This window comes from Pongo abelii, chromosome 12 (assembly GCF_028885655.2).
Source record: "Pongo abelii isolate AG06213 chromosome 12, NHGRI_mPonAbe1-v2.0_pri, whole genome shotgun sequence".
In the NCBI taxonomy this organism is placed as follows: domain Eukaryota; kingdom Metazoa; phylum Chordata; class Mammalia; order Primates; family Hominidae; genus Pongo; species Pongo abelii.
In genome coordinates this window covers 122,033,370-122,049,472 of record NC_071997.2, presented here as the reverse complement: position 1 = coordinate 122,049,472, position 16,103 = coordinate 122,033,370, and positions in this window count along the sequence as shown.

Here is a 16,103-nt window from a genome sequence, read left to right as displayed (position 1 = left end):
ACAACTTGATTATCCTTTCATTCACTGATGGACACATAGGTTGTTTCCACCTTCCGGTGAAAACAATATTCCTTATTGTGAATAATGCTGCTATCACAGGGGTGTACAAATATCTGTTCAAGTCCCTTCAGTTCTTTTGAGAATATATACCCAGAAGTGGAATTGCTGGGTGAAATGGTAATTTTATGTTCAAGTTTTTGAGGAACTGTCATACTATTTTTCACATGGCTATACCATTTTATATTTCCATCAGTTATGCACAAGGGTTCTAATGTCTCAACATCCTCACCAACACTTTGCTATGTTCTGTTGTTGTTGTTTTCTATAATAGCCATTCTAGTGAGTGTGAAATTGTATTTCATTGTGGGTTTGATGTGTGTATCCCTAACGACTAAGGATCTTGAGCATTTTTTCATGTGCCTATTGGCTACCTGTGTATTTTCCTTGGAGAAATGTCTATTCAAATCCTTTGCCCTTTCTCTTTTTTAAGAAAATATTTTCTCATTCTTGCAAATAATTTTTGCCATTTATTTCTTTATCTTATGTATACATACTACTATGCTCTTTAAAATTTTTGTCCTCCTCTTCCAATATTTCTGCTTCAGACACGAAATGATGTTTACCTAGCTGGCTTTGTTTTATGGTAGTTGTCCTCAGGAATCTGGTTACATTGGCCTATGAGCTCAGAACCCCATAAGAATGGGGTTTTGGTTACTCCATCTGCAAATGTGTTCTTGGGAAGGGTCAAAGGCCACGCCCATGTCCATCCCTGCATTTAATGGAAGGAGAGAAATGGAACCTAGGATGAAGACCCCCAGATCTCAGACTCACTGGATTTTTGTCTCCTCACCTGGCAACTGCATTCTTCAGAATTGCACCACCAACCCCCCAGGGAAAAGCAGTCTTGGGTGGAGCCGGTCTCCTCAGATCCCTGTGCTGTAGGTGTCTGTGGGTGAGTGGCTGGGGTTGAGTGCTCTGTCCTCACCTGTTTTTATCAAATCCTCACCCCGGCAGGAATCATGGATTGCCCTGACATTATTTCAGATACCAGGAGCAGCCGCCTGTCCTGAAGGGCCAGGCAATGGCTGCACCAAGCCTTGCAGAACGGGGGCCAGAGTGGAACTTAGAAATGCCTTCTCGCCTACCCTCTTTTTTTTTTTTTTTTTGAGATGGACTTTCACTCTTGTTGCCCAGGCTGGAGTGCAATGGTATGATCTCGGCTCACCACAACTTCTGTCTCCTGGGTTCAAATGATTCTCCTGACTCAGTGTCCTGAGTAGCTGGGATTACAGACATGCGCCATCATACCCGGCTAATTTTGTATTTTTAGTAGAGATGGGGTTTTTCCATGTTGGTCAGGCTGGTCTTGAACTCCCGACCTCAGGTGATCCACCCGCCTCGGCCTCCCAAAGTGCTGGGATTACAGGCGTGAGCCACTGCACCCGGCCTCGCCTACCCTCTTAATGCCCCCTCTGGCTGTCTTCCAGGCTGTAGCTCCCTATGCCACCACCTCGATGCCAGTCCCACTCCAACCAGTAAGAACCAGAACATCTACCCCCACACTGGGCATGGACACTGAAAGCCAAAACACCCTACTGTGTGTATGAACCTCACTTGATGTTATTCCTGTCTTCATCAACATGACTTTATTTTCCCAGGAGTCTCCAGCCCAGGCAGATGGCTTGATAGTTCTTATAGGAACTTCTGGAAACACTCATTTACTCTCTGATGGAAAACATCAACAGGTAGTCTTTGAATTCTTTGCCTCAAAATCCTCACCTTCCTCTGTCTACCATGTCCAGACTGACTGTTGTATCATGGCTGTTACCCAGTGCTGATCAGATTTCCTCATTTGAAAGACCCCCACTTAAATCAAACTTCCAATTCTCAATAAATTGTGGCCGTGCCTTCTCCTTGCCGTCTGAGACACACCAAACTTTGGGAGGTGGCCTCCCTTTCCATAAGGGGACACACCCAGACACACACCTGCTCTGTTTTCTCAACAGGTTGTGCTGGATGCTGGGGGCAGCTGTTGACACCAGGCACCACTTCTGATAGCTGTCAGCTATCCAAATTTCAAAAATCTCGTTGTTCTTGTCATTTGTTCCTCTGATCTGTTTCTCTTGCTCTGTAATTTCTCCAGGTGGATTCTAGGGAAGGAGGCATTAGGGCAGCAACCGTTTCCATCTCAGCTCGACCTGCCTTCCAGTGGAACTCACACTGTTACCTCGTAGATGGTCCAGGATACCGTGCCAATTTCTGAGTTTGTTTAATCAACCCCTTACCTTCATTTTGTATTTTCTTGTGATTGACCCTGAAATCCAACTAATCTTGATGGGCATTTCAGTTTCAATCAGGAAGGAAATTTGTTAATCATGTGACTAAAACACAATGGTGATCTAATAATGGAGTAATAATATCAGCTTAATTATCCCTGCTCTTTGTGACTATTTTCAAAATATAAAGTCTGAAGGCAGTGAATAATTACATACCAGTAGATGTTTCAGTGGTTTAAAAATTTCTTATTTTCGAATTCTAGGTATCTTGTTAGTGTAATGGGCATTTTAATTCATATGCAATAAAAAGCCATGTATTTACAAAAATTAAATATGGTATCGAAGTCCTGGCTGTTTCAGCTGTAATTACTGACTATGATAGTACTGGCAATATCCCTCCCACCGAGCTCCTGTGTTAACTCAGTTGCCTCTGACATTGTTGAAAAGACAATGAGGGGAAAGGAGCACACTCAGGATTTGAAGCCAGACAGACCCAGGTTCAAGTCCTGGCTGTGCCACTTACTAGGTGGGATGTAGATCAGAGTTGGTGACCTTTCTGGTCCTTGGTTTCCTTAGATATAAATAAAAATATTTTTATCTCGTAGGATTCTCAGAATGGTGTTTGCTGTTATTGTTTGTTTGATTGAAGCAGATACCATCTTAAGTTTTCAAAGTTATCATATCACACTCGACACCACCAACGACTTCTGGATATCTTTCCTCACCCAGCATATCCCATAATCTACAAAGCTGAACAGATCCTTCAAAATAGGAGGAAGGGCACGTATTCATTAAAAAATGACAGTGATGGGGAAAGGTTGGTGGAATCCGAATATGGATAAAAGCTCAGCTTCTGCAGAAATCCCTAAAAAGAGAGGAGGGGTCCCTTGCCTGGCTGCTAAGGATACAGGCTAACTGTGACCTGAATGTAAACACGAGAGGGAGCCGAGTGTGTCAGGCCACCAGAGGAGCTTGGCAGAAAACTTTAGAACTGCAGGTCTGTGTGTTGAGGGTGGGTGAGGTGGGGGCATTGCCCAAGGGCAGAACCCTGACTTAGAGGCTCCACCAGCAGGCCTGCCCAACAGTGGAGGTGGGGTGGGGGCTGGGTTGCCATTTCTCCAACACCACTTCTCCTCATTCCGAGGGGCTCTGAGCTCTCTCTCCCCACCCCCATTGTCATTAGACTTTTTCTGTCATGCTCTCCCGGCTTGCAGGGGTCCAGATGCAGTCTCTGGAGTAGGAGTGCACAAGATGGTTCACTGGGGACAAATATAACTTCCATTTGTCTCTATCTCTCATCTTGTCCCAGCAGCCAATTTTTGGCTTATTTGTTAAGAGTATAATAATGGGTCGTATAATCATGTTCAATACTTTGAACGTTTATAAAAGATGAATGTGCATTTACTGAGGATGCATGCTTTATTTTACCAATGGGCTGCACATAAAAACAATCGGGAGATCACTACTCTAGACTGTCTGATCCGTGTGGTCATTCTATTTTGAGTTGCAAATTAATTCTCTGAAATCCTTTCTTATGCTCCCAATCAGGTTCTTGGGAGCTTGAGTGTCAGCAGTTGGACTCCCCGCTCAGAGAAGTGGATCAGAAAGGTGATCAGAAAGGTGGAGCTTCTGGGTGTAGGAAGCTGAGTACCAGCCTCTCAACTTTCACACCTTCCCTTCAACAGATGCATAGCTCTGCAGGGCAACCTGACTCCCTGAGTGATGTTTCTGACATCGGGCTCCTTTATTTCAGTCCTCTGCTGCTAGTTCTGACAGAATTTAGACCTAACTTAGCCATTTCTCCATTGATCCTTTATTATAAAGAGAAAGAAATTTCATTCTTGAAAATGCATTCTCACCTCTCACTCCCTTGTAAGTCTTAACCTCTCTGAGTCTTGGCTTCTGAATCTTTCAAGTGATAACAATGGCTGTCTTGTTTGCCTCACAGGGTTGTTGTAAAGAATAGGCCAGGTGTGGTGGCTCATGCCTGTGATCCCAGCACTTTGGGAGGCCGAGGCAGGTGATCTGCCAACATGGTGAAACCTTGGCTCTACTAAAAATACAAAAAATTAGCTGGGTATGGTGGTACACACCTGTAATTCCAGCTACCCAGGAGGCTGAGGCAAGAGAATCGCTTGAACCCAGGAGGTAGAGGTTGTAGTGATGTGAGGTAGTGCCATTGTACTCCAACCTAGGTGATAAGAGTGAAACTCCATTTCATAAAAAAAAAAAAAAAAGAATGTGTGAGAGATCATATCATATAGTACTGAAACTACAGAACACCAAAGATAAGAAGACATTAAAAGTGGTGAGAGAAGACAGATTACTTTCAAAGGAATGACAATTTATATGAACAGATTTGTCCCCTTCTCCTCTTCATCTCTTCCCCCTTCTTATCCTCCTCCCCAACACCTCCTCCCTCTCTTTCTTCTTCCTTTTGTAGATGGTGGAAAAGCCTATTCTATTTAGAAATCACTAGTTCTCCTCTGTTTAAGTAGTCCCCAGTTTTGTTTTGTTTTGTTTTGTTTTTGAGACAGAGTTTCACTCTGTCACCCAGGCTGGAGTGCAATGGTGCGATCTCAGTTCACTGCAACCTCTGCCTCGCGGGTTCAAATGATTCTTGTGTCTCAGCCTCCAGAGTAGCTGGGATTACAGGCATGTGCCACCATGCCTGGCTAATTTTTATATTTTTAGTAGAGACGGGGGTTTCACCATGTTGGCCAGGCTGGCCTCGAACTCTTGACCTCAGGTGATCCGCCTGCCTCAGCCTCCCAAAGTGCTGGGATTACAGCTGGGATTATAGGCTGTGAGCCACTGCACCCGGCCCCCTGGCTAGTTTATACATATATATATTTTTTCAGTAGAGACAGGGTTTCCCCATATTGGTCAGGCTGCTCTCAAACTCCTGGGCTCAAGCGATTCTCCTGCCTTGGCCTCCCAAAGTGCTGGGACTACAGATGTGAGCCACTGAGCCCAGTCACTCATGTTTCTTTAATGAACAAAAATTCTTCATTTTAATGTTATCAAATTTATCCATCTTTCCCTTTATGATTTGTACTTCTTTCTGTCTTCAGAGTTTCTTAACCCGAAGTCATAAAGGTAAAAACTACATTATCTTCTTAAAGTTTTACAATTTTGCTTTTCATAAACAGGTCTTTAACCTGCCTAGAATTGATTTTGGTAAATGGCATGAGGAAGAATCCCATTTTATTTTTTTTCTGTATGATTATTTTTATTTCAATATCATTCATAAAAAGTACATTTCCCCCACTAGTCCACCCAGACTGTTTTGTCATAAATCAAGTTTCTGTGTATGCCTCATCTATTTCTGGGCCTATATTTTATTCCATTGGTTTATTTTTATATCCCTTCCCAATACCAAATTATCTTAATTACTGTAACTTGTTACTAAGTACTGCTCCCCTGCAGGGCTAGTTCCCCGACCTAGTTCTTCTTCTGCAGTATTTTGGCTATATGTGGCCAATTGCTGTTCCATATCCATTTGCTTATCAGGTTGTCAGATTCCACACACACACAACATTGTTGGGGCTTTGAATAGTGCCGAATTCAATGTGTAGGTTGGTTTGGAAAGAATTAACGTCTACATGACTTAGAATATTTTGAATTAGGGAAGTTGATATATCTTGCCACTTACTTAGGTCTTCTTTCATGTTTTTCAGTAAAAATTGAGGCATTTTATCTACCTTGGGGTTGCATACTTTTAAATATGTATCTATCACTACGCATATATTTATGATACTATAAGTGATATTTTAGATATTTTTAAATTGACTGCTGCGGGAGTATTACTGCACATTTTACTTTAAAAACAAAAGATAGAGATGGGGTCTCACTATGTTGCCCAGGCTGGTCTCAAACTCCTAGGCTCAAGTAATCCTCCTGCCTCAGCCCCCCAAAGTACTGGGATTATAGGTGTGAGTGACCACACCCAGCCCAGCACATTTCACTCTTGTCCTGTTTTTCATCCAAACTGTATTCTCATTCTCAGGGAGAATCACCTGAGCCCAGGAAGCTGAGACTGTGGTGAGATGTGATCATGCGACTGCACTCCAGCCCTGGTGAAGGTGTGAAACCCTGTTTCAAAAAAGAAAGAGACGTGAAGAGACTCTGTGAATCTGTCCATTGCTGGTGGGAATGTAAATGGGCACAAATAGTCTGGCATTTGTGCCTAGTAAAGCTTAAGATGCCCGTGTCTTAGTACCTAGCAGTTCCACTCCTCGGTATGGAGCCTAGAGAAAGTCTTACGAAGAATGCTCATAGCAGCATTGCTCCTGGTGGCCTAAGATTGGAAACCACCCAAATGTTCATTGGCAGCGAAGGGATAAATAAGTTCCTGTATAGTTACATATTTACATAGTAAGTACTTATATTTACATAATGGAGTGCTACAAAGCAGTGAAACCAAAGCCACTCCAAATATGTGCATGAAGAAGAATAAACCCAGAATATACAGTTGAGCAAAAAAAAAAGAGGCAGTAGGAGAAGAATGAGTCTATATCATTTGTGTAAAGTGCAAAACTAAATACCTCTTCAGTGGTACAAACATGATAAAACTATGAAGTACAGCAAGGAAATGTAATCACACAATTTATGAAATTCATGATCAAGGCATAGAGGTGGCTGCAAAGGTGCCTGCTGTGTCCTGGTTCTTAAGCAGGGCTGTGGGGCTGTGGGTATTTGTAGCACTAGTGGTCTTGACACCGTATGCACTGCTTATAAATAACCCGTATCTATCTATATCTACTAATATCTTCTATATCTGCTCAATAGAAACAATGGTTTAAACACTTTGAGTTTATAAGGGAATATCATTATTGCGTCTTCCTGGGCAGACCTGTCTTGCTTGTAACTGCTTTTGTGCTTGTACAGTGGTCCCTGCTTATCTGGGCTTTTGCTTTCTGCAGGTTCAGTTACCCCTGGTCAACTGAGGCTTGAAATATTCAATGCATAATTCCAGAAATCAATAGTTCATAAGTTTTGAATTGCACATGGTCTGAGGAGTGTGGTGAAGTCTTATGCCTTCCCGCTCTGGCTCCCTAGGGTGTGATTCCTCCCCTTGTCCAGAGTCTCCACGCCGTAGGCGATCCCTGCCCATGAGTCATTTAGTAGCCCTCTGGGTGAAGGATGGGCTGTAGTGGGATTGCAGTGCTTGTGTTCAAATAACCCTTATTTTACTTAATAGTGTCAAGTGCAAGACTAGTGATGCCGGATGTGGCTATCATTGTTCTATTTTATTATTAGTTATTGTTGTTAGTTCTCTTGCTGTGCCTAATTTATGAATTAAATCTTATCATAGCTATGTATGTATATATGTATAAGAAAAAACATATAGAGGATTCAGTGCAATCTGCAGTTTCAAGCATCCTGGGGGCCTTGGAATGTATCCCCCAGGGATAAGAGGGGCCCACTGTAATTGCTAACTAGACTCTACTGAGTACAAGCCTGATTCCTGTATGCGGAGTTTGTACCCTGGACAGCAGGAGTGAGGAGGCTGCCATGGTGCCAAGGGCCAAGACAGGAGGAAGGCAGAAAATGCGTTCCTGAGGAGGCCACCCTGCACTTTCTCATGGCGACATCAGAAGTAAGGAGCTGCCTGTCCCTCAGAGCCTGTGCAGACCTTTTCGTCCAAGAGTAGTTTAGCCAGGCCAACACCAGGCGTTCCTGGGCCCTGGGAGACGCCATGCCTGACAAATCACCAGAGAGTGAGCCTTGAGAGTTGGAGATAAGAGTGGAATACAGAAAGCCGGGGCACCGGGATCCTGCCTTACCTATGGTTGCCAAGGTTACCAGTGCCTCATGTTTCTTAGTTACCACTCCTCCCAAAATAGCCTCCATTGGTGCCAGCCAGCAAACTGCATCCCATATCACAATCATTTTTTTACCCTGTTTTGAGGGAAAGAAAAGGAAGTCACTTTACACCCAATAAGGTTATACAAAGCACACACAACTTTTTTCCTCATCTGATCTTTACCGTAGGTGGGTGAAAGATTACAATCTCCATTTTATAGGTGAGAAAACAGACTTGGGCAAGTGACCGGCCAACGTCAGATGACTGGCAGTTATCAGAACTAGAAGGAGCACCCAGACTTTCTGAGGCATCGGTCAGAAACCCTCCTACACTGGGACACTGCCTCTCACCGCTGGCATTTTGTTCCAGCCTGGCCCCACAGTCCTCTATGGCAAGTGGAGGATGTGGGGCAAAGGGTTTCCCTTGGTAGCTGCCACTGCCACTGCCCTCCACCCTATTCCTTCCCAAAAGAACCCCAATTCTCTTCAGTTGTGGGGGGTCTAGATGATGCTTGAGACCTTCTTCTGCCCTAGGGTGTGCAGGTTGATTAGTCATAATGATAATTCTATGCCTTTTGCTAGTGTTTGTTAAAATGTCAATATGTGACCTAATTCCAGCCAATGGAGGTTGGAGTAAATCTGCAGAGGCCGTTACTTCTGGGAAAGATGTTTCTCTGTAAGAAAAGTAATTATCAGGAGGAAATGCCCCCTGATAATTTAACTGGTGTCTTTTTGTGTGATATCAACTATTCGATGGTATGTGGCTGATGATGGTTAAGTGCAAGGATGCAAAGCTCTGGGGCTCAGCTCTGAAAGGTCACCTCCCCATCAAAGCCAGGCCGCCTCCATCCAGCACATCTGCGTGGGGCCCCTTGGATTTTGCCTGTGGGCTCGTGCTTGTGGCAGGCCTCTGCTTGCCTGTCTCTCTCCGTACTGTTGGGCTGTGAGCTCCATTTTCCTGTGTCCCCCTGTCCTGTTGGGCTGTGAGCTCCGTTTTCCTGTGTCCCCCCATCCTGTTGGGCTGAGCTCTGCCTCCCTGTGTCCCCCCATCCTGTTGGGTTGTGTGCTCTGCCTCCCTGTGTCCCTCTGTCCTGCTGGGCTGCGAGCTCTGTTTGTCTGTGTCCCTCATCCTGTTGTGCTGTGAGCTCTGTTTGTCCGTGTCCCCCCATCCTGTTGGGCTGAGCTCTGCCTCCCTGTGTCCCCCCATCTTGTTGGGCTGTGAGCTCTGCCTCCCTGTGTCCCTCTGTCCTGTTGGGCTGTGAGCTCCCTGGTGCTGCACACTTGTCCCTTACTGCCCCTCCCCAGTGCAGTCTTTACATGGTCGGGGGCATGGCGGGGACTGAAAGCAGGGCTGTTTCATGGATTCTTAGTAGTCCCTATGGGAAGTATTTGTACCCCTATTTGTGAGGGACCCTGATGACTCTTCTTAGAAGGCCCTTAGCTTTGGTTCTTACAGTCAAAGAGCAAGTACCGCTCCTCTCAGCATCTTCAGAGACCAGGCTTGTTTTGGAACTCTGTCAACGGAAAGCCTCCATGGTATAGACAACGATCATTGCCACCATTTGGGAGGTTTTGTTAATGTGCTCTTAAAAGGAGGGCCGCCTCATTCTCTCCCTCCACCTTTCCTAAGGGCCTGGTGCGTGCTAAGCACTGGGCTTAGAGGGAAAGCTCACTTGATGGGGCTCCCACCTGCAGAGTCCCAAGCCCAGCAGAGCCCACGCACAGCCACAGAGAGCCCTGGTGGCCTAGGGCCCGGTGCTGTGGACAGGAGCATGCACAGCCACAGAGAGCCCTGGTGGCCTAGGGCCTGGTGCTGTGGACAGGAGCACGCACAGCCACAGAGAGCCCTGGTGGCCTAGGGCCCGGTGCTGTGGACAGGAGCCCACACTGTGCTGTGGGAGAGGAACAGACCCTGGGTGTGGGAGAGGACAGAGGGCAAGCAGATGATGACCGGCCAATGGAGTGGAAAGGACCTCAGACCAGAGGAGGCAAGAAGCAGGTGGGCCCCAGCGTCCCTGTGCAGCCCATTTGGAAGTTTGTGTGGGAAGCTGTGGGAGGATAGAGTGAGTGTAGCTCCTGAGGACCTGGGCCGAGGGAAGATGGGGGTCTCTGTGTGACCCGCAGTGACTGGGAAGACACTGACGGCTTCAGCTTGGGGAGTGAGCTGTGCTGCTGGCTGCGGGAAGCAGGTGGCTGAGGGAGAGATGGGAACAGGAGGCTGGCTGGGAGGCAGCTGTGGTGTCCGTGAGGGTCCTGAGGGGTGCAGGAGGCGCTGCCTGGTGGGGAAGAGGAAGGCAGCTTGAACACACGGGGCCAGTCCTGGCTTGGCCTCCCCCAGTGGATGGACCCTGGTCATGTTATCACTCCTCTCTGGGTTTTTAGTTTCTCAGTGCAAGCAAAATGAAGAACCACCATGATCTCCTGCCCTGGGCCTCTGCATTCCCGGCTTCTCTTGGCATGAGCTGTGCCTGTAGAAATCGATGCGAGTCATGGTGCTGACTGGATGTGCAGGCCAGAGGGAGGGAGACTCCGGGGTGGCGCCCCTGCTTCTGGTCCTTCAGGGTCTTGGAGGGCAGGCTGCGAGCAGGGACGAGGGGGTCAGGTGCAGTCAGCTCTGTGCGGGGAGGTGACAGGCTTGGTGTGACCGCTGACGCTGACATGCTGGCAGGACACCGGGGTTAGGAAGCAGGTGTCCAGCAGGTGGCTGGAAGAGGTCAGGGCTGGAGCCCTGGTGTGGAAGTTCTTCACATGGAAGGGAGAGGATAAGAGAGGCAGGGATGAAATAACTGAGGGAGACGATGTACAGAGAAAACCAAGAGCAGAAACCTGCAGGTGCTCTCCTTTGGGGATCAGAGAAGCATCGAGAAGAGGATTATGTGCAGGAAAGTGGCAGAGACGTAGTTCAGGAAAGCCTACCAGGAGAGGAGGCGTTTAGAGGGATGATAACGTGGATCGTTATAGACATGAAAATAATCTCACTATCCTAATAATAGGTGTGAGACTCCATTACAAAAAGCATGTATGAAATCCCTTCTGGATTGGGCACCATGGCTTATGTCTGTAATTCCAGCACTTTGGGAGGCCGTGGTGGGAGGATCACTTGAGTCCAGGAATTTGAGACCAACCTGGGCAACATGACACTACCCCATCTCTACCAAAAAAACCAGAAAATTGGCTGGGTGTGGTGGTGCGTGTCTATAGTTCCACCTACTTGGGAGACTGAGGTGGGAGGATCGCTTGAGCCTGAGAGGTGGAGGTTGCACTGAGTCAGCTGTGTTAACGACACTGCACTTCAGCCTGGACACAGAGTGAGACCCTGTGTCAAAAAAAAAAAAAAAAAAATAGAAGAAGAAGAAAAGAAATCACACACACACACATACACGAAACCCCTTCTGTAAACAAATGAGGATGTGGTCAGTGCCCTTCAGCTCAAGCCACAGGCCAATGTCTGAACAACCCTGGGCTCATTGCAACCAGGAAGAGAGTGCACTGCGCAGGGCCCTGGGGTGTCTCAGGAGGGGGGCCCAGGAAGGACCTGCTCACTTGGGTTGCATTAGGGGATTTGGAAGAGGTTTTAAGGATGCGGAGCTTTCCTCCTTGGATTGGATTCTATCTGAAAGCAGGGCTAATTCTGTGAATTGTGGTCTTAAATCTTTTCCAGAAGGAGAGAGGAATGAAGTGAAGCTAGAGTTATTCTTGGTGAATAAACTGCAGTCCCTCATAGTAGCCAGGCCAGGGAGTGTTTGAAACAGCAGGAGGGACCACTGAACTCTTAGGGGAAGAAAGCAGGAGATGGTGGGTGCGGTGACAGGAGGGAGTGGAGGATGGAGTTTCTGTACGGAAGGAGGGGGCTGGCTTGGGAGGAGCAGAGAAGTTAGGACAATCCTTCTGTGACCCACACAGATAAAGAGCTCCCGGTCATGGCTTTTTGATATAAAATCTTAGCCGCCGAGGTCGCTAGCATTTAGGACTCAGGGACGCACACGGCTGCGGTTGCTTGTTTTTCTAGCCGTCTCTTCATTTCTTTGCTTGATTCCCAAGCATGTGTCAGAGTTAATGGAGCGATTCTATTATTAAACCACTTAGAAATTTAAAAGGCAATGTACTCAGGTTTGAATGGGACCATTAGTTATTGGGAAAACAACATTTGTAAGAGAATTCCATATAAAGCTCAATGTTATCCCTTGGAACCACATCCCTGAAAAAAACAGGATCACCTCCAGAGCTTAGAAACCGGCTACTCTGTGCATTTGGTAAAAAGCAAAGGCATTTCTATTTCCAGTGGAGTGCTTCACGAAACACTTCAAAATATAGATCTGAAACTCCCTTTCTGGTTTAACGTCTACCGAGAAGGTGAGATTGAGTTTTCACTTTTGAAGAAGTGTGCAATGCTGCTGAAAGACACAAGGGCTTGCTTTGGCAGAACTGGCACCTGCTAAGATGCCAGGGCGCCGTTATACTCTTTACTGAGAGTCATCAAATGTATTTTAAACTATATTTTTGTTGATGGAGGCGTGGTGGCTTTAGGATATGGTGAGGATGTGGAAGGGGCCGGGGTGGGGGACTCTCTGCTGGACAGTCTGGAGAGAGCCCTAGGAGGTCTTGTGGCATTATCTGTGCCCCGGTTCTATTTCCTGCTGGCTGTCAGACACAGAGCAGCCTTGACCTTGGCATTAACCCATGTTTGCATGGCTCAGCAATTCACAAGGCTCATCCATAGGCATTACTTCACCCATTTCAGATCTCTCTCAGAAACAAGTGCAAATAGTTTCCTTCAAAGGGCACACATTGCTCACACAGTCAGAGTCAAGGCGAATTTGAATTGTACCCGCAAATTTGAATTGTACCCAGTTCCAAATTTGTCTGGCCTCTATGTGCCAAGTTAGACATATGTATGTGTGCATAAATGAGGTGTCTGGCATGGGACCTAGAGGCAACTGGGAAGGGTGAAAAGCTAGATTTGGAGCTATGAAGACCTGAGTTCAGGTCTTGGCTTGGTCTCTGATTAGTTACTTGACGTTGGGTAAGTTATTTGCCCCTCTGAGGGTAAATTTACCTCTTCTGCAAGATGGAGCTGGTTACAGTACCTTCTTCTCAGAGGGATTTTGAGGCACATATGAGACATGGAATGTGGAAGTATCTTATAAATGATGAAGCACCCTGCATTGGAGATCACTGGCAAACTCGGCGTGTCTCATGGAGGGTGTGATCAGAACGCTGGAAGACCTTGGAGTCATGTCGTGTGTTGATGGTGAAAAAACCGGCATGGCTTAGCCCCAGAGACAAGTTCATCCCTCACTGCCAGTTTCTGGCAGGTCGACACGGTGTAGAGGAGCTGTGACAAAGTGAGTAGGTCTCTGGGGGACTTCTGCTGAGTCACCTCTGAGTCTCAGTGCCCAGCCCGGTGCCCAGCACATGATGGGGAAGTAGAATCTAATCGAACAATGACCACTAGGAACCACAGGTGCACTTCTTCTCTCCTTTGTTCCTCCGTCTTCCCTCTCCTCCTCCTCTTTATTTTTGTGTTAGTTCTCTCTGGCTGATGTTCAAATAGCTCTAATTATTGAGTTGTCATTTTGCATTTAATTGTTTGCCCATGAGTTGATTCACTTATTTAACACAATTTATTCCAATGCACACACTTATTGTACAAAATGAGAGCATTTAGCTGTGACATTGATAGGGGATCAGAGACCAGGAATAGAGTTCAAAAACACTGTTCCTGAGCAAGTCAGCTGAACACTACCCCTGCCCCAAAGCCTCCTTAGTCAGGTAACACTGCCCCCACCCCAAACCTTCCTTATCTGTGAAATTGGGAAGATGACAACTCTGTCCTCAGTATTGTGGAGCAGATCACATATGTGTGAACACTCTGTATTAACTGAGAAGATATGAGGGCTTTTTCACAGAACAGATGCCTCTCGGAGAAAACCAGACCGTTGCCATCCAGAAAGAGAGGTGATGACGGTCAGCGAATTTATAAGGTAGAGTCTTCAGACCAGGGAAAAATCACTTTCAGGGATTCTGGAAGCTCCTGGGGAGCACTCGTGGTCATCAATTCTTGCTGAGGAAGTTAAACCAATCAGCAACAGTTCCCAGTTCTCTGCAAATGCTATAATGTCCTTGGGGGATATTAAAGCTACTTTTTCTCTAAAAGACTAAGGAATGGGGAAAGGAGTTCATAAAAGCTTGTTCCATTCAACGCTGAGCTATTTGGTGTTTGAAAAAATTCTTTGTTTGCTGCCCTAACCAGATGAGTGGCTTAAATAATATAAATTTATTTTCTTACAGTTCTGGAGGCTGGAAGTCTGAGATTGGGCTGCCAGCATGGCTGGGTTCTGAAAAGGGTCCTCTTCCTGACTCCTGGATAGCTGTCTTCTTGCTGTGTGCTCACACGGCCACATCAGAGAGCTCTGACTTCGCTTCTTTTTTTTTTTTGGAGACAGAGTTTCGTTCTGTTGCCCACGCTGTAGTGCAGTGGTGCGATCTTGGCTCACCGGGTTCAAGTGATTCTCCTGCCCCAGCCTCCCGAGTAGCTGGGATTACAGGCATGTGTCACCATGCCTGGCTAATTTTTTTTTTTTTTTTTTGTATTTTTAGTAGAGACGGGGTTTCACCATGTTGGCCAGGCTGGTCTCGAACTCCTGACCTCAAGTGATCCGCCTGCCTCAGCCTCCCAAAGTGCTGGGATTACAGGCATGAGCCACCGTGCCTAGCCTGACTTTGCTTCTTATAAGGACACCAGTTCTACCCTATGAGGGTTCCACCCCTTATGACCGTACTTGACCTTCATCTCTTCTTAAAGGCCATATTTCCAATACAGCCACATAGTGGGGGAGGGGGGCTAGGACTTCAGCATATGATTTTTGGGGGCACACGATTTAGTCCATAACAAATTTCAAGTGTGGAGTCTGCAGAGGTGGAAGGGGTAGGGTTTAGGAGTCAGACTGACCCAGGTTCAAACCCTTCCCTGCTGCCCATAGCTGAGAGACTTGGAGCAAGTTATTAACCTCTCTGAGCCTGTTTCTTCTTCTGTAATGGTGATAACAAGATCATGCCTCCCAGGCTCTGTGTAAGAATTACACCAGGTAACGATTATGGAGCACCAGGAACTCCATCTAGCATGTTGCAGCACTCAAGATGAGTTAGTGCCTTCCTTTCCCGGCCTCTCCTGAGATGCCGCCTCTTGGCATTTTGCCTTTTACAGGCTGGGGAGGTAGAGCTGCCTTTAGGATCTGCTTCTGCTCCTTCATTATGAAACTCTGTCATATGGGGACTATAGGATAGTTCCTAGTAGGGGCACCTGGGCTCCATCCTTGGCCCCAGTGAGGATAATAATCCCTAACTTTCACAGTTATGAAGATTAACTGAGATACCACATGGGGAAATCCTCAGTTCACTTGTTGGCATGCAGTAGATAATCAACATTCTTGCCCTGTGGCCCCGATGAGGCCTGAGTTGGGAGGATGTCAGTAGGCAAAGATTTATAGAGCGTCTGCCATGTGCTGGCTGCCAGGGTTATAAGAGAGGAAGAGATAAGCACAGTCCCTGCTTCTGTGGAACCGAGAGTGCTCGGGAAGAAGGGAGACATTAAACAGATTGTTATGAAGAATGATAAGAGCAGGGCTGTGTTTTGGAAAACCTGTGTGCAGAATCAGAAAATGTTGTCTACAGGGGCTGTCAGCCACCATTGTGTTCACCAGAGCGGGGAGGGGTTTTTCCCAGGCTCACACAGCGAGGCAGTGGCAGAGGGGTCCACCATACCCTTCAATATGCCCTTGATCCAGCAAAAGAGTCGCTTGAGGAAATAGAAAACTGACAAAATAGGGCAACTGGGTGTGCGGCTGGGCAGAGGGGTACCTATTGTGGGGGCTCAGGAATACTAGCTCTGGCCTACTCTTCCCTCGGCCATCCCTGCAAGGCTGTGGCACGGGCCAGGCCCAGCTAAGGGCCTGCCTCTGGCACTGGGCCTGCTGTGTGCCTGGAAAGCTCTGAAAGGAGCGAGCTGGGGACTCAGCA